The sequence below is a fragment of the Dromiciops gliroides genome, chromosome 1 (assembly GCF_019393635.1).
Source record: "Dromiciops gliroides isolate mDroGli1 chromosome 1, mDroGli1.pri, whole genome shotgun sequence".
NCBI classification, from domain to species: domain Eukaryota; kingdom Metazoa; phylum Chordata; class Mammalia; order Microbiotheria; family Microbiotheriidae; genus Dromiciops; species Dromiciops gliroides.
The window spans coordinates 441,789,708-441,811,533 of NC_057861.1; positions in this window are offsets into that span (position 1 = coordinate 441,789,708).

Here is a 21,826-nt window from a genome sequence, read left to right on the forward strand (position 1 = left end):
AAAGACAGTGTGTGCCAGGCAATTCAAACCACTACCATTATCAGCTTGATCACTACTTTCCTTAGACCCTGATGGAGAAAGTCCTAAGCCCTGAACCAAATAACCCTGGGAGCAGTGCCCTATCGTGTCCCCTGCCAATTATTATTGGCTCTTGATTCCACTCCAGATCCAATAAGCCATCACTGAGGAGGGCAACCATTATGGAGAAGTGGTCCACATTCCTTGCCACCACCAAACTCAACTTCTGAATAGCTGTCAATGCCTTGCAGATAAGCACAAGATCCCTGGGAATAGTGGTACCTACCCTTCTTCCTTCCCACCACTGGCCATTCTAAGCCCTTCATAACCCATCCCCCTCCTTAGTCTTCTTACACCTCTATAAGTGTTGCTTGTTCGCTTCCTTGCTATAGCATAGGCACTGAAACCTTTATTGGGGAAGCAACCACCCCATGGAGATATGGCCTGGCAAATGCTTCTGAGGGTACTTCAGCTACAGCTACTGAAATCTCAGGAAAAAAAAAATCCTCACTTCCATTGTCTGAGGCACTGCCAAGTGCCATCAACAACTGAAAAGATTTAATCCATGAAAATGACATCAAAGAGGATTCATTTCCATCAGCTTTGCCTCTGTAACTCAAGAACCACCGGACCTTTCCACCCAACTTGAAGCTGAAACCTTTTGTAACTGCTCTAGGAGAGTAAGGACTGTCTTATATTAACTGTTTAAAATACTTTTTTCATTCATTCATTCATTCATTCATTCATTCATTCATTCATTCATTCATAACCAGGATTTCAAATGGAGCATTTTGTGTGCAGTTCTTTGGGCATGATTCGGAATTTGTTGAAGGAATGGTTATACATTGAGTCATTTGAGGGATGGAGCTGGGACATGAGCTTTGGACATGAGAGAGATCCTTCTTTTCTGTCTCTTCCCTAGATTCTCCTCTGGAAGAGACCTGTGGAGAGAAGTGGCAGACCTGAAGAGCTAGCACCTCAGTATGTTCCAGATTGACAGCTCACCTCCGTAGAGACTTCAGGAAATGTTCTGGTAGATGAGGTCGGGGCCTCTCTCTTGGTTGAGCTGTGTGGTAGGATAGCTCATACAGCTCCCCTTCCCAACACAAAGGCCCCCACGACAATCTCCTTTGGCCTCCCATTCCCTAACAGCTTCCCTGGTGTTAGCTCCCTCCCCCAACAAAATCTAATTGGCTTCAGCTTCTCTGACACAGCTTTCTGGCCTAGGGCCAATAAAAGACTCAAGCTGTGTGGACTTTCCACCTCTCAGACTTGGTGGATTCCCAAGACCACAGGAATCACTAGTTCCTGACCACTGCCTGACCAGACTCTAGGAGGGGGGTTGCTAATTGCCACTGCATCTCTGATGTATATTCTTTTTTTTTTTTTTTGCAGGGCAATGGGGGTTAAGTGACTTGCCCAGGGTCACACAGCTAGTAAGTGTCAAGTGTCTGAGGCCAGATTTGAACTCAGGTACTCCCGAATCCAGGACCTGTGCTTTATCCGCTGCGCCACCTAGCTGCCCACTCTAATGTATATTCTTTTTTGTGTTAGGGCAAAGTAAACCTCCTTTGTTGAATGTTCAGTGTCTTTATTGAGCTAGCACTTGGTTTTATCCCAACATCAAATCTGAACTGAGATGGTTCTGGCTTTAGAACCCTGCTTACAATGAGCTAAGATATCTTGCTCTCTATCTAAAGGGTTCGTTCATTCTGTTCTATTTATATATATTCTAATCCAGTGGTTCTCAGCTTTTTTGGTTTTAGGACCTTTTTACACTCTTAAAAAGTATTAAGTATTCTAAATGGCTTTTGCTTATGTGGGATATATCTATTAATATTTATTGCATTAGAAATTAAAATGGATAGCATTTTAAAATGTTTATTAATTCACTTAAAATAACAATAATAAGTCCATTATGTGTTAACCTAAATTACAATTTTTATAAAAATAAGTATATATTCTTAAAAAAGAGAAAAGCAGCATCATTTTACATATTTAAAAAAAATCTCTTTAATGTCTGGCTTAGTAGAAGACGTTGGGCAGCTAGGTGGTACAGTGGATACAGTACCGGGTCTAGAGTCAGGAAGACTCATCTTCCTGAGTTCAAGTCTGGCTTTAGATACTTACAAGCTGTGTGACCCTGGACAAGTCACTTAACTCTGTTTAATTAAATTTTCTCATCTGTAAAATGAGCTAGAAAAGGAAATGACAAACCATTCTGGTATCTTTGCCAAGAAAACCCTAAATGAGGTCATGAAGAGTCAGACATAACTGAAACAACTTAACAACAATGAATAGAAGACAACTGGATTCTCATATCCACATCTACAGTCAATCTCTGATAATGTATTGTTTTGATTGATGTATATGAGGAAAATCTGGCCACATGGATATGTAGTTTGAAAAGAGGAAGTATTTTTATATTTAAATAATTTTGTTGTTGCTCAGTTTTACACAACTCTTCATGACCCATTTTGGGGTTTTCTTGGCAAAGATGATGGTTTGCCATTTCCTTCTCCAGCTCATTTTATAGGTTAGGAAACTGAGGCAAATAGTGTTAAGTGACTTGTCTGGAGGCACATAGCTAGTAAGTGTCTGAGGCCAGATTTGCACTCATGAAGATGAGTCTTTCTGATTCCAAGCCCTCTCTATCCACTTCACTACGTAGCTTGTTTGTCCTTCCTTCATGAAGAGGATCAACATGGTCTCATAACTTGCACTGAGTTGGATTTAAGTGAGGGAGGGTTGTGCAAGGTCATCAACGTCACTCTCTCTTCCAGAGCCATCTGGGTCCAGTGGCAAGATATTTATCAAGATGACTAGAGAGGGACCCAGATGTTTAAGGCAATTAAGGTTAAGTGACTTGCCCAAGGTCACACAGCTAGTAAGTGTCTGAGGTGAGATTTTAATTCAGGTACTCCCGACTTCAGGGAGAGTGCTCTATCTACTGCACCACCTAGCTACTCCTATCTAGGGATACAAAGAAAAAAGAAAAGCAGCAAGTGATTTAAATAATACTTTGGTACTATGAAAATAGCTTTGACCTTGCTGATCCCCTGAAAAGGGTCTTGGTGAGCTGCAACAGTCCTTGGACTACACTCTGAGAACCACTACTCAAATCTGTAGAAATTCTCTGATTTCTGTTTTTTATCTGCTTGGATAAATGTAGTTATTTGCTTTTATTATTTGTCATAGTGTTTTGTTTAACTAGTATTTGGTAGGAAGCAATTGTGTATAGGTTTAAGTTTGGGGTTGGGGGGTGGGTTTCCTTCCTCTTTAGGAGATAACAACCAGGGAAACAAAAAGCTTGAATAATTAAAAAAAAATTCCCCTAGATCAGAAATATTTAGGGAGGTACAAATAATAGAATTCTAGTATGGTGCCCCCTCTCGAATTAAAACAGAGACAATCTCATGTCCCTTTTTCTTGATCTCAAAGTATGGTCCACCATGAAGGAAACAAAGTCTTCTTTGGAGAAAGATCGACATGTTTCCAGAGATATTTTATCAATGTCTCCCTGCAAGCCACATTTTGACAAGTTATATGGACAGATGTAATCTTCATTGTCAATATGCAACCTACACATTCATTCATTCATTCAGTAATTGAATATTCATGTCTTCACAAGCTTCAAGTGATCAGCAACACCCACTTACCTCATTCAAGTTCATGGATGGATGAATCAACACTTAGGCGTCCTTCTCCTTCCTTCTCTCTGCCAAAGGGAGAGGTTTTATAGAATCCTATGATTTCAGTTTTGTAATATTATAAAGTTACATTAAACACAAAGTAATAATAAGAGACAGTTCTTATAACCAGTAAGAGAAGGGTCATTTACTCATAACTAGTCAGACCACATTTGGAGTATTGTGTTCAATTCTGGGCAGTACATTCTTTTTTAAAAAAGCATTATTGACAACTTGGAGCATGACCAAGATAGTGAGAGGTCTGGAAACTACATCATCTGAGGAATAGCTGAAGGACCTGGAGATATTTAGCTTGGAGAAAAGAAGACTTAGCAGAGATTTGATAACTGTATTCAAATATCTGAAGAGCTGTCATACGGACGAAGGGTTAGATTTATTTGGGGAAGTTCCAGAAGACAGAACTGAGGCCAATAGTGGAATTTCCAGGGAGGCACAATTCAGCACATTGTAAAGATGAATTTTCTAATCATTTCAACTGTATAAAAAACAGAATGAACTGACTGACTCCTGATGGGTTGAATTTCTGGCACTGGAGGTGTCGAAGGTGAGACTGGAACATGTGTAGCAAGAAAAGATGCTTTCACTGGGTAGGACATTGGACTAGATGGCTTTCTTTGGTCCCTCCTAACTAGGATTCTATGCTTTTGGGTGATAATATAGGTTGTTTAAAAGATTTAGAACTCAAAAGGACCTGAGAGATGATTTAGTCCAAATTTCTCATTTTACAAATGAGTAAACGGAGACATAGAAAGTGACTTGCTCAGGGTCACATACCTTGAAAGTGTATGAGGTAGAATTCAAACTCAAGTCTTCTTGATTCCAAGTCCAGCACTCTATCTACTAGGCCAGAGGTCAGCATACTATACTCCACCTATTGTGTATATCCCTCAAGTTAAGAATGGATTTTAGAAATTGTATTTAAAACAGGAAGCTGACCTGATTTAGTTTTCTTTGCCAACTCCTGCACTAAACCATATAACTGTATCATGTTACCATGCCATCTAGGATAGTACTGATCAAATACTTTCTGTAGTAGGCACTTCCTATTTCTTAACTGATCAATTGATATCTCTAGGTATCTCTTTGAGTCAATATCAAAATAGTACTATTACTTAACACTCAGTCACATCTTATCCTATAGCTTGGTCCATTCGAGGTCCAGAGCAATTTGTGCTTATGGACGCCATCATTGCCCTCCCTACCCATCATGTGTATACTAGTCAAATCTAGTTAAAATAGGCATCAATGGCTACCTTGAAGGAAGAAATAAGGGCTGATACCATAAAATTGCAACCTATAACCTTAATCTTGTCTCATTGAAAAGAGGGAAGTTTTGTGGCAGCTAGGTGGTGCAGTAGATAGAGCACTGGCCCTGGAGTCAGGAGTACCTGAGTTCAAATCTGACCTCAGACACTTAACACTTACTAGCTGTGTGACCCTGGGCAAGTCACCTAACCCCAATTGCCTCACAAAGGTTGGGAAAAACATTAAAAAAAAAAAAAAGAAAAGAGGGAAGTTTTGTTCCAGGAAATTCCTGCCCCCTGCTTCCAGTTTTCTGGGTTTGAAAACATAAGACTTTTTGTTTTAGCACCACTTATCAAGTGCTAATGCCTTCTTTCCTTGCCCATTAATTTTCTGATTCATCAATTGCCTGGGTATCACAGCAAGGTGGAGTTCCTAGTTATCCAGTTTGTTATAACAGAGATATAGTAGCCTTGTCTATACAAATAAGAAGTTATAAGATTGCTTTTGTGGTAGGATAACTATTCCTTCACCAACTCTTTTCTTTTTTTTTTTTTTTTTTGGCAGGGCAATTAGTGTTAAGTGACTTGCCCAGTTAACCAACTCTTTTTAGTTCTCCCATATTTTCATTGAGAAAATTCTTTCTACCTTCTCTTAGGCAGTTAGACTACTAGATTGCCAAAAAGTAATGAGATCAAAGAATTTAGAATTGGAAGAGATCTTAAAGATCATCCAGCCTAATCTCCTCACTCTTCAGATGGGGAAACCGAGGCCAAGAGATAGTAAGTGCCTTGTACAAGGTCATAGATGTTATGTGATACGACTACTCAGAATTCAAACTCAGGTCCTCTGATTCCAAGTAAAGTACTCTTTCTATTACTCTATACCTATAAGTCACACTAATTTTAAATTATGATCCACCAGGGGGTTCTTTGTCAACCTTAATACTTGCCAGATACAGTAAGTCACCTTTCCATTCCTCCTGCTCACTACTCCTCTAATGCCCAGCCACCTGGTCTGAAAAACCAGGTATTAATAAAAAAAAAAATACAGTCCTTTTCATCTCCTAGCCATGAATAATAATCTACTCAATGGAATTTCCATTAGCATAAAATGTTAAAATGCTCTTTTCCATGTTTTTTATAGATGATTATGTCCAATGGTCACAAAGACCCCTTATTCTCACAATTTATGTGATTGTTATTTCTCTAAAATGTGACCTGTTTGGTGGAGTTTAATGAGACCAGGTCGAGTTGCTATTTGACTCTTGGCATGTTTGTTGGCAGGAGTGGCATGCCAAGGAGCCATGACTGCTAGATTCATAATGAAGAGAAATGAATTTAGATGAACTTGAGCTTTCAGTAAGATCATCTGATACTCTGTAAATATTCATTATATGCTGGTCTAGGTTGGATAAGGAAGCAGCTAGATGACACAGTGGATAGAATATAGGGTTTGGAGCCACCGTGGGCCAAAAACTTTCTCCCATTCAACATCAGTTTCTTCATCTGTAAAATGGGATTGTCATGAAGATCAAATGAGATAATAAATGAAAAGCACTGTACTGACCATAGCTATCACTGTAATTATACCATATATTAGACTTAGAGGGTTACTCTTCTCATATTTTCCACACAGTTGAAACCTGAGAGGGCTTCCCTGAAAGTAGGCTTTCTTATGAGATTCCTAAGTTAAATTGGTTTGGAGTAAGTTGGCTGCATTTCCAAGTCAACATCTTAAGTTCTGGATCCTTATCTGCACTGGACTCATGAACCCTTTGGGGTTCAAACATTACTCAAGGGAAATTCCTTTGCTTGGGCGAATGGAGTTTGCTTAAACTTTTGAATAATGATTCATCCTTGGGTTAAGACCAGGCATGGAAAATTACCACTTGAGAGGGATGTCATCTAAAACCTTTGCTCATCCTTAGATATGTTAGGGATTGGAAGGAAGGAAGCACCCTCTGTATGCCACTCTCTAGTCCAATATGAGGTTAATTTATCAGGAGTGGTCTATAAAAGGACAGGGGTAAAGTACCTTTCTTTTCTTTTCACAGAACATAAATGTTCACAATATGAATCATTACTGTTACTATTTCAGGGCAACTATGATACCTACTGTTTATGTGACACTTTAAGGTTTACAAGTTGCAGCATTGTTTTATTGAATCTTTATAAGGTAAGATAGATGCTATTGTTATCCCCATTTTACAGAGGAGAAAACTGAGGCTAAAGGAAATCAAAACCCATGTCCAGTGTTCTAGAGTTAGTAAGCACAAATCCAGGCCTTCTAGATTCCAAGTCCACCACTCTATCCCATTATGACATATTGCCTCTCATAGTCTTGCAGTTAAGAAAAGCTGGGTTCAAAGTCTGCCCTTGACATATGCTGGCTGAGGTCATTTGAAAATCACCTCACCATTCAGGGGCCCCAAAGAACTCTCTAAAATTATAAGGTACAGATGCAATATACATTGCCAGACAGAATTTTCTCATCATGTGATCCTTACCTCAGTGAAATACCAGGTCTTTGCCAGCCTCCTCTATTACTATAGTTTAATATTGTAGGAAAAGAGAGTATGAGGGACTTTTTCTACTTTTAAGCAACATCAGTGAACAGAAAAAAAAAAATGGCTGACCACCAGGGTTTATATGATCATGAAAAAAGTCTTTTCCTGGTGGGTGAGCTGCAGAAAATCCTTTATGGAGAGGTATTGACTTTCTGATGCTATGATATGGAGGTGATTAGAGATTGGCTGATAGCTGGAAGAATGCTCCAGGCTTAAATGTCCATTAAAATGATAGAATAGGGGCAGCTAGGTGGCGCAGTGGATAGAGCACCGGCCCTGGAGTCAAAGTGCCTGAGTTCAAATCTGGCCTCAGACACTTAACACTTACTAGCTGTGTGACCCTGGGCAAGTCACTTAACCTCAATTGCCTCACCAAAAAAAAAAATGACAGAATATATTAACTTGGTTACCTAGTTGCCATTCCACTAATAGGTGTCTGAGGTCATATTTGAACCCCAATCCTCCTGCTTCTAGGTCCCGATCTCTATCCTCTGCACCACCCAATTGCCTCTAAGTGAAGCAATCCTTGTTATCCAATTGCTTTCCAAGGGAGACATTGTGCACAATAAAACCCACTGATTTCACAGTTTGGGGCTACTTTGTGTACAGGTCAGATCTTAGAGCTAGAGAGCATCTTAGAGATATTTCTCCCTTTTGCTGCTGCTAAAAGTGGAAGGAGGCAGTTTGTAGATCCTGTGGTTGGCTACACAACAGACCAACTTCATTATTTCACAGGGCAAGCTATGAGGACCTTAGAGGTTCAATTTGAAAGGACATGATGATCATGTGTAGAGTTTTACTAGTATTCCAAAAAAGAAAGAAAGAAAGAAAGAAAGAAAGAAAGAAAGAAAGAAGGAAGGAAGGAAGGAAGGAAGGAAGGAAGGAAGGAAGGAAGGAAGGAAGGAAGGAAGGAAGGAAGGAAGGAAGGAAGGAAAGAAAGAAAGAAAGAAAGAAAGAAAGAAAGAAAGAAAGAAAGAAAGAAAGAAAGAAAGAAAGAAAGAAAGAAAGAAATTGTGAAGAAATGTTAAGGGGTCACCTGAACTTATATTTTTGAGTTGCCATATTTTCCAGAAACACTGGCCCCAATGTATCAGGGATAACCCCCACTCCCCTGAGCTGTGCTGTTTGCATCCCAAACTGGACTCCCTGTGTATCCTTGGGAGTCAAGACAGGCATCAGTCAGTCTGCACCAGGCTGAGAAATTGCTTGCACAGCTGGGAATCTTGCAGATATGCAGATCCTCCTAATCTTAATGGTCTAGCAGTTCCCAAGGGAAAAGAATGGGGCTTTTGTCATTCACCTTGCTCCTCCCTTCTGGAGGGGCTTTTGTCCTTTTCCCACCTTTACTGCCCCTTCCCTCTCTCATGCCACACCCCTTTAGGGGGAGATTGGTGTTTTATCCACCTCCCTTTGTCCTATTGTCATAAACACATAAACTTCTGTATAGATTATGAAGTCTTTGGGTTCCACACACGTTCATTTCTCCTATGATAAACCTAGTTTTCACATAAGTTTCATGTAATTGTAACTGATGACAGAGTCCTTGGTCTTCTTTAAAGAGAGAAGTACTGCTCTTAGTTCTCAAGAATTGGGAGCCCTCATAAATTCATCTTTATATCTCCCACAGAATCAACAACCAGTTAACACTCAACAAGCATCTTTTAAGAGCCTACTATGTAGGGGCAGCTAGGTGGCACAGTGGATAAAGCACCAGCCCTGGATTCAGGAGTACCTGAGTTCAAATCCAGCCTCAGACACTTGACACTTACTAGCTGTGTGACCCTGGGCAAGTCACTTAACCCTCACTGCCTTGCCAAAAAAAAAAAAAAGAGCCTACTATGTGCCAGGCACTGTGCTAAGTGATTGATAAATATCTCATTTGATCCTCATAACAACCGAGATCACTGCTATAATGATCCCTATCTTAGAGTTGAAGAAACTGAGGCAGAAATAGGTTAAGTAAGTTGTCCAGGGTCACATGACTAGTTAGTGCCTGGGGCCAGATTTGAATTCCAGTCCTCCTACTTGTAGGCCCAGAGCTCTATCCATTGTGCCACCTAATTGCTTTTAAGTAAAGCAATCCTTGCTGTCAAGTAGATACCAGGCAAGATAGCATGGCCCATCAGTAAGTGCAGTGGGGGTCTGGCACGTAGATAGACTCCACCAGCTGACTCAGATGGTGTCTCCATGTGGAGGATGTTATGGAACCACTTCCAGGAAAGTTGTGATGACACATAAAGGAAGTGCCTTGGAGACACATGGGCTACGGCCCATGTGGACATTTGAGAGCTGATTCCAGTTGGCTAAGAGGAGGCTCTCTTGGTTGGAGACACTCAGAAAGGCCTGGCAGCTTTGGCCTTTTTCCTACTCTTTGCCTCATAATCTATCTATCTGTACTTTGCAGGTGGTATGACAGCATCTAGTGAAGAATCCCGCTGTAAGGACAAGGGAGATGCTATCTGTTTCCTAGTGTCCGCCATGTGGAAATGCTATCTGAGCAGCCTCATGAGATCTGTGTATGTGCCAGACCCCCATTACAGAAGTATATACAAAATAAATACAAAGTCATTTGGTGCAGGTGGTGGGAGGCACTAGCAAAAATAGAAGAGAATTTTCCACTCAGCTCTCTGGCGGGAGTCTAGGAAGACATGTCAGTCTCTTAAAAGGTTTCAATGCCCATGTAAAAGTTCCTCACATATGCATGAACATAATGTGGGAAGATCAGGCTGGTTCTCCTAAAATGCTCTGGTGCTTCTGGGTCACTTTGTCCAAGCAGGCTATTTATTCACTTGCCCTCTCAACATGTCACCAGGGGGCTCCCCAGCTAACAGCAGCTGTTGCTGTCTTAGCTCTCACTGTGTAAGCTCCCTCTGTGGATCCAGCCAGCACCCTCAGGATATTGATGGTGAAAGGTGCTCTATCAGTTTGAACTATTATTTCATAATTATAAGCAGAGAATGTTGAGTCAAAAGTGACATTATGACCCTTAACTTAAGGACCCATGCCCTTTTTATATAAGTACACAAGTTAAGCATGCAGTGTCAGGCTTAATTGAATTTCCTGATCCTTGTTTTTGATTTAACCCCTCCCACAATTGGAGTTAAAAAAAATACCAACATGAACGTCTTTTGGCCTATCTTTACTAGCTACTTATGTACTGCTTTCATTCACCCTTACAGTACCAAACTCATCTTCCAACATGGCAGGTTTTCTTTTTAAGTACCATTAAAATTGCATTTGTTTGAGTCAAGAGAATGACTGTATTTTAGTGATGTTATTTTCTTTGTTCAGGATCCAGGCCATTACTATAATTTTCCAGCCTAGTCACGGCTGGGCGAACTAACATGTTTCAGGCAGTATTTAAGATGGCTTGACTCCACATAAGAAACACACTGTTAATATCATAAATTCTTGAAGCTATTGAAACTTTCCTCAATGTGTAAATACAGAAGTGCAGGGTGTCTTTTCCTTGGGAGGGGCAGGGGGTTGGAAGGAAGGGGTGGCCATGCAAGAAATTGCTTTTTAAACATCTCCGCCCCCCCCCCCCGCCACTGCCTCCCCCCCAATCCACTCAATAGATAGATGCCAGATGAGAACAAATACGACATTATGGATGTTGTGTACAATGGAGAGCTCAGTTAATCGCTTAGATCTCCTACTCTTTGTAGATGAGTAATAAAAAAGAGAAGAGGACACAAGGACATAAAATGGGGACATGATACCAGCTTTCCTTACTTGGGTGCATCTTAAAGTTTGAAGAATGATGCTTCCCTCCTCGCCCCCCCAATACACTGAAATTTTGACATTTATATTTTCTACCTGTTTCTTGAGCTGCTTCTATAAAAAGACTCAGTTTCTTGAAGCTAGAAGTATCAGAAAGGAGCAAAGAGCACGGAAGTGTCATATTTACACCAAGATGTATGTTGCTTCCCACAGACAAAACATCTTCTGATTTCAAATTCATTCCAGGGGGCCTGGGCAAACTTTAAAAATTCATTCAAAATTCTTCACAGTCAGACAGCCCTTTTAAAGGCATTCGGTTACATCAGTTGATGTAATTAGCCCAGATTGTTTGGGTGATTCAAATCCCAAAGGCAGGAACACATCTGCACAACATACAAATTTTTTCTTCTGTACAAAGGCACCGGTGGTTTCATTTTTGGGTGGTGGGGGCTGAGAGTCGGGGTAAATGGGGAGGGAAGAATATGTTGAAAGGTAATATACAGAAGAATCATGTACTAAAAATGCTTTTTGATGCTATCTAGTTTCCTTTTTAAATCATGTTTTAAGAAAATAAATATTAGTTTGGAATCTGTGAATGGTCATACTTATTAATATCAGTCATCTTTGGTTTCATTAACACAGTTTTTTCTTTATTTCCCTTTGAAGGTCTGGCAGGCAGCATGGAGCTAGAGGGAAAAGAAAGTCCCAGTCTTAAATCCAACCAACAGAGGCTGTGCAACCCAGGCCATAGCTGCAGATAGGGGAAGCCGAGAGCCTGTGGTCTAGGAGACTCTTCATTTATTGCCATTCCTACATGACACATTTTGAGTGCACAGAATGGATAAGTGGAAAAGAATGCCCGGTGGTCATCTTAACTGTTTCCTCACCACCAGTCCATAGAGTTCCATTTCCATCTAGGGGGGTTTCCATCTTATTTATACAGATATTCAGAGGATCTGATGTCAACCTTCCCAGCAATATGTTCCAGGGCCTCACCTCCAGTTCCTTACTTGCCTTATCTGAATCCTATCTGCTGCAGGCCAGCCCCATTTCCTCTTGTTGAGACATCAAGGGAGGTTGGATAACAGCTGGTCACCATCCTCTTTTATGATATCCTATTGGAAATTTGAAGATTATCAAATAATTGAGCTTAGAGTAGAGGGATAAGTGACTTTGTCATCAGTCCTTATCCTTCCTTTCTTCAAGCTAAATAATCTTATTCCCTTCAGGTTTTTTTCCTTTCAGCCCTATTTCTTAACCTTTGAACAAGGTTCTGTGGCTATTATCTTCATGGCAGCAGACAGTTTTCAGGGAATTCAACCAAACCCATGGTTGTGGGTTGCAATTTCACCTAGAAACAAGTTTTACTTGTGGCCATGTGTATATATGAGCACATTTGTGTGTGTGTGTGTGTGTGTGTGTGTACTCTCTCAAATGGGGCAGCTAGATGGCATGGTGGATAGGGCACCAGGCTTGGAGTCAGGAACACCTGAGTTCAATTCCAGCCTCAGACACTTCCTAGTTGTGTGGACCCTGGGAAAGTCACTTCATCTGTGAAATGAGCTAGAGAAGGAAATGGTTAAAGCACTCTAGTATCTTTGCCAAGAAAACCCAGAATGGTGTCATGAAGAGTAGGAAACAACTGAATAACAACAAACTCTCTCAAATGTCTGTTTCTGCCATATTAAGAAGTTCTCCACCACAAATTTGTGTTGTCTATCAGGGTCAACCTTTGTCAAGTTCGCAATTTGATTGGTTGTCAGCAGAGCAGCTTCCCCAGATTCCTCTCTGCGTTGTCTAATCCTCTTATTCTCAGGATTGTGGATGCGAAGCTGACCTTAGAGGCTATCTAGTACAAGCCTTTTATTTTATAGTGGAAAAACTTAGGCCAGAGAAATTCAGTGACTTACCCAATGATTCACAGGCAGCAAGTTGCAGAAGTAGGATTCAAACCCAGGCCTTCTTACCCCAGTGCTCATTCCAACGGAACACTCCTCTCTCTTATTCTAACACTATTATGTCAGATGAGATCTCTGTAAAGTACCTAGCACATTGACCAGCATATAGTATCCCCTTAAATGCTTGTTCCCTTTTTTCTTTCACCCCCTATCCCCTTCTTCTTCCTTATGGAGAGGGGAAAATGAATGTGGAGTCAGCTGGTGGAGTCTGAAAAATAATGCAGAATTAAGTGATTACTCCTGTACCTAGTAGCATATTTTATGACCTTGAAGATTTTCATCATTTCCTTATGTACCCTGGGGGAGTGTGCCCTCACTTGGGAAGCCCCTGAAAAGCTGTACCAGGTTTGGGTTACTCTGTGAGTACTCACTGAAAATCCTTGATAAGTAAAAAAAAAGATCTTTGAATCTTTTTTACTGAAAAGAGTCTCTAGCCCTTCTCTGAAATCCTAACAAATTGCCTCTATGGCAATTTTCTGTGTTTTCAGTGCCGTAACAATAATAACGACCAGCATTTATGCAGTACTTACTATGTGCCAGGCACTGTACTAAGCGCTTTATAAATATTATCTCATTTGATCCTGACAACAACCTTGTAAAGGAATTGCTATTATTACCCCCATTTTACAGGTGAGGAAACTGAGGCAAGATGAGGTTAAATGATTTGCCCAAGGTCATGCAACTAATGAGTGCCTGAGGCTACCTTTGACCTCATATCTTTTTGATTGGAGGTCAAGGGCTATATCCACCTTGAGCTACACCCAGCTGCCCAAAGTACCTTTGGAAATGAGGCCCTCTTGAGTCATAGAGAGAAATTTCTTTATGTGTCAAATGTGTCAATTGCTTCTTTCTGCCTAGGCTTGTAAAAATGTAAAGTATAAACTTTTTACTGACTTGTGCTATAAATTAAATGATAATAAAGTGGATTTACTTGCTCCAAGACCAGAAAGCTGTGTGGTCAAAGCACAAACATGGCTGGGCTGGATGATATCTCTATTAGAACATCATTCCACCTCTATGTTCCATTGTATTTTCTCTCTGCTAGTCTCGTTCCTGGAGCTGCTCCCTGTTATCTTTTGGGGCTTCACCTTTTTTTTTTTTTTTAGGGCCAGTGTCTATCAGATTATAAACTCCTTGAGGGCAGGAAGTGTCTTGATTTTTTTTTAATCCCCAGGATTTAGCACAGTGCCTGGCACATAGTAAGCACTTAAGAAATGTTTAGGGCTGGTAAATAGGTTAGGTGGCACAATGGATAGAGTACTGGACTTGGCACCAAGAAGACTCATCTTAAGCCTGTTTACCCCAGTTTGCTCATCTATAAAATGATCTGGAGAAGGAAATGGAAAACCATTCCAGAATCTTTGCTGAGGGGTCATGAAGAGTCAGACATGATTGAAACAACTGAACAACAACAAATTGATTGCCTGGCACATAGTAGGAGATATAAAAATGCTAGTTATTATTATTATTATTATTATTAGCTGTTGTTGCTTTGTATTATCATTAGGTAGGTGACTAAAAGTTTTTCAAAGGATGGGAAAGCTACTAATCCTTTAGTGCAAAGCCAAGTAAGAGCTATGCATCACCCCACTAACTGGCAAGCAGCAGCCAAGAATAACAACAAATAACCAGAACCCTGCCCTAGGCTTAGTATCTGGTGCTGATTCAAAGTCCATTGTCCCATATAATTATCTTACTTAGGGTTAGAAATTCTTTGTAACATCCGTGTAATCCCATGGACACTCTACTTCTAAAACTCAGTCTGGGAGACTGCCAAAGAATACTCACAGGAAGTAGGAGAAGACTGGAGCTATGAAACTTCTCTCCAGGTTAGCCTACAAAGGAATCCAGGGAAGAACAAAAGCTAATTCAACAAGGTACAGCTATTGTTCTCTTTCCTCCTCCCTTCCCCCCATGTTCCTGCCTCAACTATGTATATAGTATCTGTCAGCAGAAAAAATCAGCAACTGGCTTTTAAAAATTGTATTCTTAGTGAAAAACCTCACTGTCTCTCTATACCTGTTTAAGGGGTATAAGGAAGGATAATTCTGAATAGTTGATTGAAGAACAGAAAAAAAGAATAGAAAGAAATATATCCCTGGCCCATCATTATAGTTGAGTAGTCAAGGGTGAAACCAGATATACTGGATTTGACCTTAAAAAAATGTTGAAATTCATATAAAGGTTAATCAGTCAAGTTACAATTAATTAATTAATTATTGATTAGTTAAGCCAGAACCAGAGGGGAGAGGATTGCTAATGTTACTTCTCCAGTTACTTTGTAACTCTGTTGCCTCTCCCCCCTTCCCCCCAAAAAATACCCAGCTGCTCTAAGTAGAATATAATTTCATCCCGGACAGTGACTATTTTGTTTTCATTTTTGTACATCTAGCATTTAGCACAGGGCCCTGCTTAGAGTAGACACTTTATAAAATGTTTGTAGAAGTAAATTGAATTGTAAAGGGAATGAGAAAAAATGTTTCAATGCTTTGTAGAAAAAAGATATCACAAAGTTGCATGTCGCCTGTGTAAGTGTGGTTGAAAAGATAAAGTCTTTAAGTAATAGAAAATATGTGGTCAATTTTTTTGTTTAGAAAGCAATAAGACTCCCTTCTATTTCTTGGAACTATTCTAGGTTAAAAGTTAATTTAAAAATCACAACATTGCTCAAATCCCTAGGAATGTCTGGTAGAGAGATGTCTGAACCACAATTAAAGAATATAAAATGTTATATCTTAAACTGGATTTCTCTCTCTTTTAAAAAAATCTTTAACTTGACATTGACCATATCTTTGAAGTGGCTTAGGAGTCTTTGAGGAAATATCTCAATTCTGTGAAACTTGTCTAATTTTTCTGAAAGGCAATTGTTTTACCAATAGCTTGAGGTCCACTTGGTAAAATATATTTCTATTTTTTCCAATGCTCTTCATTCATTCTCTATCTCATTCATTCTACCTGTATCTCTCTTTTCCTACTTTAATAGTGCATCATCTTATGGATGGGCCATTACTCATAATCTCATAGAACATTGAAGCTGGAAGTAGTCTTAGAGACCATAGTGGGGAAGTTGAAACATTTGGATGTGGAATTAGAAGACTTGATTTCAGATCTTGCCTCTGCTTCTTAACTCCTGTGTAATCTTGGTGAGGCAGTTAACTTTGGGGAGCCTCGGTATTCTCATTTGTAAAATGAAAAGGTTGAACTAAATCATCTCTGAGATCACTTCTTTATTTAAATATAGGATTCCAATACATTTCCTTGCATATTTGGTGCCAAAGGCTGGATTAGAACCTAGGTCTTCTGATTCTCAGTTCAGTTACTCATTTTGTTTCATGTTGGGATAACCAAAAATGGAACTCTGTAACCAGTTGCTATTTCTTTCATTGGGATAACAATTCTAAAAGCTTGAAAGTGGAGAAACCAGAATAACTCAGTGTACTCTATAGAGAGCTGAACTTTAAATCTTGAAGACTTGGGTTCAAATCTTGCCTCAGACACTGTCCATAAGTCATTTACCCTTTATTAGTCTTAATTTTTTATCTGTCAAACACTAAATGAATGATTTTTTTTTGGAGCTGCCTCCTAGGACTAATATCGATCTTCTGGGTGGTAAAATTTAGCTGGTAAGTGTGTTAGGGCTCTTTCCTTAACAGTAAAGTTCATGACAAAAGAGTAACTGAGTATTTATAGATCAATTCCTTTAACTCTTTCCTAACAACCAGGGACATAGGTATTGTTCTTGCTCTACTTCCCAAGTAAAAGCATGACCCATTTCTACCTAAAGATCAATACTCAGCTTGCATACATCACTGCCCAAGAGAGAGCAAATTCGGAGTCATCCTCAGAAACTGTGTGGAGTTTTCTTTAGGCAGCTGCCTCCAAACATTGCTCCTCCGGGACACGAGGCACACCTGCCCCTTTTCCTCAAGGGAAAGGGAGAGCCTCTTGTAATTGCTAAGAAAGGAGCCTTGATCGTTCTTCAGGGTTGTTTGCATTTCACCTGAAAAAAACAAAAAGAAAAACAAAAGTACACTGGGATTTCAGAAAGGTGGCAGCAGGAGATGAGGCCATGTGTAACCAACCACACAGACCATCTGAGTGGGTTAGATGTACTCGTGCCAAATATCCCATAGCATTTCATTTAATAAATTGTCAGCTGGTCTGGATGATTGCATGTAGCTAGAAAGGGCACATTTAACGGTTATATTTTCTATATTTGGTGTTATCTGTAACAGGCTTCTTACCCCTCCAAATTATTTAAAATTTGTGTATGAGGGGCAGCTAGATGGTGCAGTGGTTAAAGCACTGGCCCTGGAGTCAGGAGTACCTGAGTTCAAATCCGGCCTCAGACACTTAACACTTACTAGCTGTGTGACCCTGGGCAAGTCACTTAACCCCCATTGCCCTGCAAAAAATAAAATAAAATAAAATAAAATAAAATTTGTGTATGAGATGGCTTTAAGTAAAGGTGAACTGAATTGAATTTAAATGAGCAAACCCTGGAGGCATTGTGGAAAGAATTTTAGATTTGGAGTCAGAGGACTTGGATTTGAATCCCAGCCCCTCCAGTTTTCACTTGAGTGACCTTGCATAAATCACACTGAATAGCAGTATCATTTCACCTTAATCTGACTCAGTTTTCTTATCCAGGGGCAGCTAGGTGGCACAGTGGGTAAAGCACCGGCCCTGGAGTCAGGAGGACTGAATTCAAATTTGACCTCAGACACTTTACACTTACCAGCTATGTGACCCTGGGCAAGTCACTTAACCCCAATTCACTCCCCCCACACACACACACTCATCATCATCATCCTCTTCCTCCTCCCAGGGTGGTTGTAAGGATGAGATAATATTTGTAATGTGCTTTGAAAATCTTGAAGTGCTATATAAATGCTAGTTATTATTGTTGTTATTATTTAATCTCTCTGGGTTTTACTTTTTGCCTTTGTGAAATGATGAGGTTGGGTGGGATTTTCTCATTCTATTCTGTGATATATTCATGACCTACTATGGGTAATCTCAATTTCATTTGATGGATAAAAGGCATATCTGCTGTTCTAACTACGAGTACCAGGATCTGATTAAGAAAACAGTAATTTGACCGATGTGGTCTGGTAGAAAGAGAGCTTGGGTTCAAAGTGAAACAACTATACAACTTACTACCTTTGTGATCTTAGGCCAGTCACTTGCTTATTTGCCTTATCTGCAAAATGAAAAAGTTGAACTAGCTGATTTCCAATTTAGTTGAGGATAGAAGACACATAAATTAAATAAAAGCTAGAGCAGCTAGGTGGTATAGTAGTTAGAGTACCAGACCTGGAGTGAGGAAGACTTCTTGTCCTGAATTCAAATCCATCCTCAGGCACTTAGTAGCTGTGTGACCATAAGCAAGTCATTCAATCCCGTTTGCCTCAGTTTCCTTATCTATAAAATGAGCTGAGGAAAAAAATGGCAAACCATCTCAATATCTTTGTCAAGAAAACCCTAAATGGGGCCATGAAAAGTTGGACATGACTGAACGACAACAGCAACAAATTAAATAAATTAAAAACAAATGACACGATACCTGGTAGCAACACATAGGATGCTATAGGAATTTGGAAAGAGGGAGAGAACCCTGTAGTCCTAGGTTGCAAGGGAGAAGGTATGACTTGAGCATAGTCTGGAAGGAAGTCTCTCATCAATGAAGAAAGGAAGGGAAGTTATTTCAGAATGGGGGAGGGTAATGTGAACAGAGGTACTGAGATGGGGATGTACATGGGTTTAGGGGATGATGAGTGGCCATTTGGGCTTCATGAGAAGGCTGGAGTGGGGTAATATAGCAATTTTTAGAAATAATTTAGGGCTAGACTAATCTACACAGATTTAATCTAGTTTAAGCACTTACCATAAGAAAGGTCTAAAAGATTTTCCATGTGAGTGTGAAAGAAGTTTGATGTCATAAATGGCTTTTTTATTGGAAATTATTTCATTTAAAGTCTTTTTCTGATAAACTGTAGATTTTTTTTGAAGTCATTCCCTCAAAATGTACTCTAACACTTCAGGGCTGCCCTAACAGACTTTGTGTGCATATTTTTTAAAACCATTGATTCATAGTATTATATATTTTAGGAAAATTGCCATTTTCCAGTGTTTTAAAAATATTTATTTTGAGATCTGAAAAGATGCCACATGCAAATGGAGCACTATCTGGTCCAGGATCTGTGTTGGCCTTATAAGTTTAACACCTCTTAAATCCCCCTGATTGAGTCAACAAGCAACTTCTTGTAAATTGGGTAAACATCATGACCATAAACCACTAAGCAACTTTTCAACACTTGCAGCAAACTGGAATTATGGTCCAGTGAGTGGCTGTTTTATTTTCCAAAAGTGACGTGAAAATTAAAGTTGGCTTAATAGTAAGAGTTTGTTATCCATGCATGATTGAAATGGCAGCTTGAACTGTGCCAGCAATGCCTTTTCTACGGATGTTTCACTAGACATTTCAATTATTTGGCCACAAGAATAACCAAACAGTTTTGATAATTAAGAACATATCTTTTGGATCTGTGACTTGAAATTCATTTGGTTCCAATGAATTGAAGCACTGACTTAATTTTAACTACTGCATATGTGTGTGTGTGTGTGTGTGTGTGTGTGTGTGTGTGTGTGTGTGTGTAGATATAGGAGTTTCCTATTTTATAAGCCATTCATGTCTGCTTTCTAAAATACTTGCTCAACTGTGCTCTTATACCAATCATTTCATCTCTCTGAGTCTCATGGGGGGTGTAGACTAGATGATGTCTAAAGTCTCTTATAGAATTAATATTCTAGGGGCGGCTAGGTGGTGCAGTGGATAAAGCACCGGCCTTGGATTCAGGAGTACCTGAGTTCAAATCCGGCCTCAGACACTTGACTTACTAGCTGTGTGACCCTGGGCAAGTCACTTAACCCCCATTGTCCAGCAAAAAAAAAAAAGAATTAATATTCTGTGAAAAAATTATTTGTTCACACAATGCTTTAGTTAGCTAGATATGTGATAGAGTTTGCTGACACCCAATGGCAGTAATATGTGTGTGTATGCATATTAATCTTACTATTTTATTTGACAAACAGCAAAACAGCTTCCAGTCCTCCTGAGCAGAACTACTTAAATGCTTTTACATTGACATCAATGGAAATTGTAGGCAGGAGTTATCTCCTTTGCTCTTTTTGCTGTTTTCATTTTTTTTAACCAGAAACTTCTTTTTTGTTGTTGTTTTTTTGTTTTTTGCAGAATCAATTTTCTTCAGATCTAATTAAGAAAAAGGAAGTTGGATGAAAATAACAAATTTAGAGAGGGAAGTTACTCCAGTGATCATTTAGTCCTCACTTTACAGGTGAGGAAACAAGAAAACTGAAGCCTAGAAAAGTTAAGTGAATTGCCCAAGGTTATATATGGAGTAAGTAGCATTTTGTGTGTGTGTAACTATCCTTGAGATGAATAAGAAGCAGTGTGGTAATATGACAGAAAAAGAAAATGATAAATGTTGGAGGGGATGTGGGAAAACTGAGACACTAATGCATTGTTGATGGAGTTGTGAACTGATCCAACCATTATGAAGAGCAATTTAGAACTATGCCCAAAGGGCTATAAAACTGTGCTTACCCTTTGTGATTCAGTAATACCACTACTACCTCTGTATCTCTAAGAGAAAAGAAACTTTTTTTAAAAAGGAAAAGGATCCATTTGTTTAAAAATATATATAGCAGCTTTTTGTGGTGACTAAGAATTGGAAATTGAGGGAATGCTCATCAATTGGGGAATGGCTGAACAAGTGGTATATGGGGGGCAGCTGGGTAGAGCAGTGGATAGAGCACTGGCCCTGGATTCAGGAGGACCTGAGTTCAAATCTGACCTCAGACACTTGACACTTACTAGCTGTATGACCCTGGGCAAGTCAATTAACCCTCCTTGCCCTGAAGGAAACCCCCCCCCCAAAACCTCCAAAAAACCCCAAATGGTATATGATGGTTTTAGAAAAACCTGGAATACTTATATGAAATCATGCAAAGTGAAGTAAGCAGAACCAGGAGTACCCTGCATATAGTAACACTTATATTGTACAATGATCACCTGTGAATGACTTAGTTATTCTCAGAAATACAATGATCCAAGACAGTCCCAAAGTACTAATGATGAAAAATGCTATCTGCTTCCAGAGAAAGAACTGATGGTGTTTGAATAGAGACTGAAGCATACTATTTTTCCCTCTTTTCTTTTTCTTTCTTTCTTTCTTTTCTTTTGTTCTTTCTTTCTTTCTTTCTTTCTTTCTTTCTTTCTTTCTTTCTTTCTTTCTTTCTTTCTTTCTTTCTTTCTTTCTTTCTTTCTTTCTTTCTTCCTTCCTTCCTTCCTTCCTTCCTTCCTTCCTTCCTTCCTTCCTTCCTTCCTTCCTTTCTCTCTCTCTCTCTCTCTCTCTCTCTCTCTCTCTCTCTCTCTCTCTCATCTTTCTCTCCTTTTCTCTCTTTCTTTCTTCCTTCCTTTCTCAAAATAACTAATATGGAAAAATGTTTTACCTAATTGCAAATGTATAATCTATATCACATTGCTTACCATCTTAGAGAATCGGGATAAGAGGAAAGAGGGA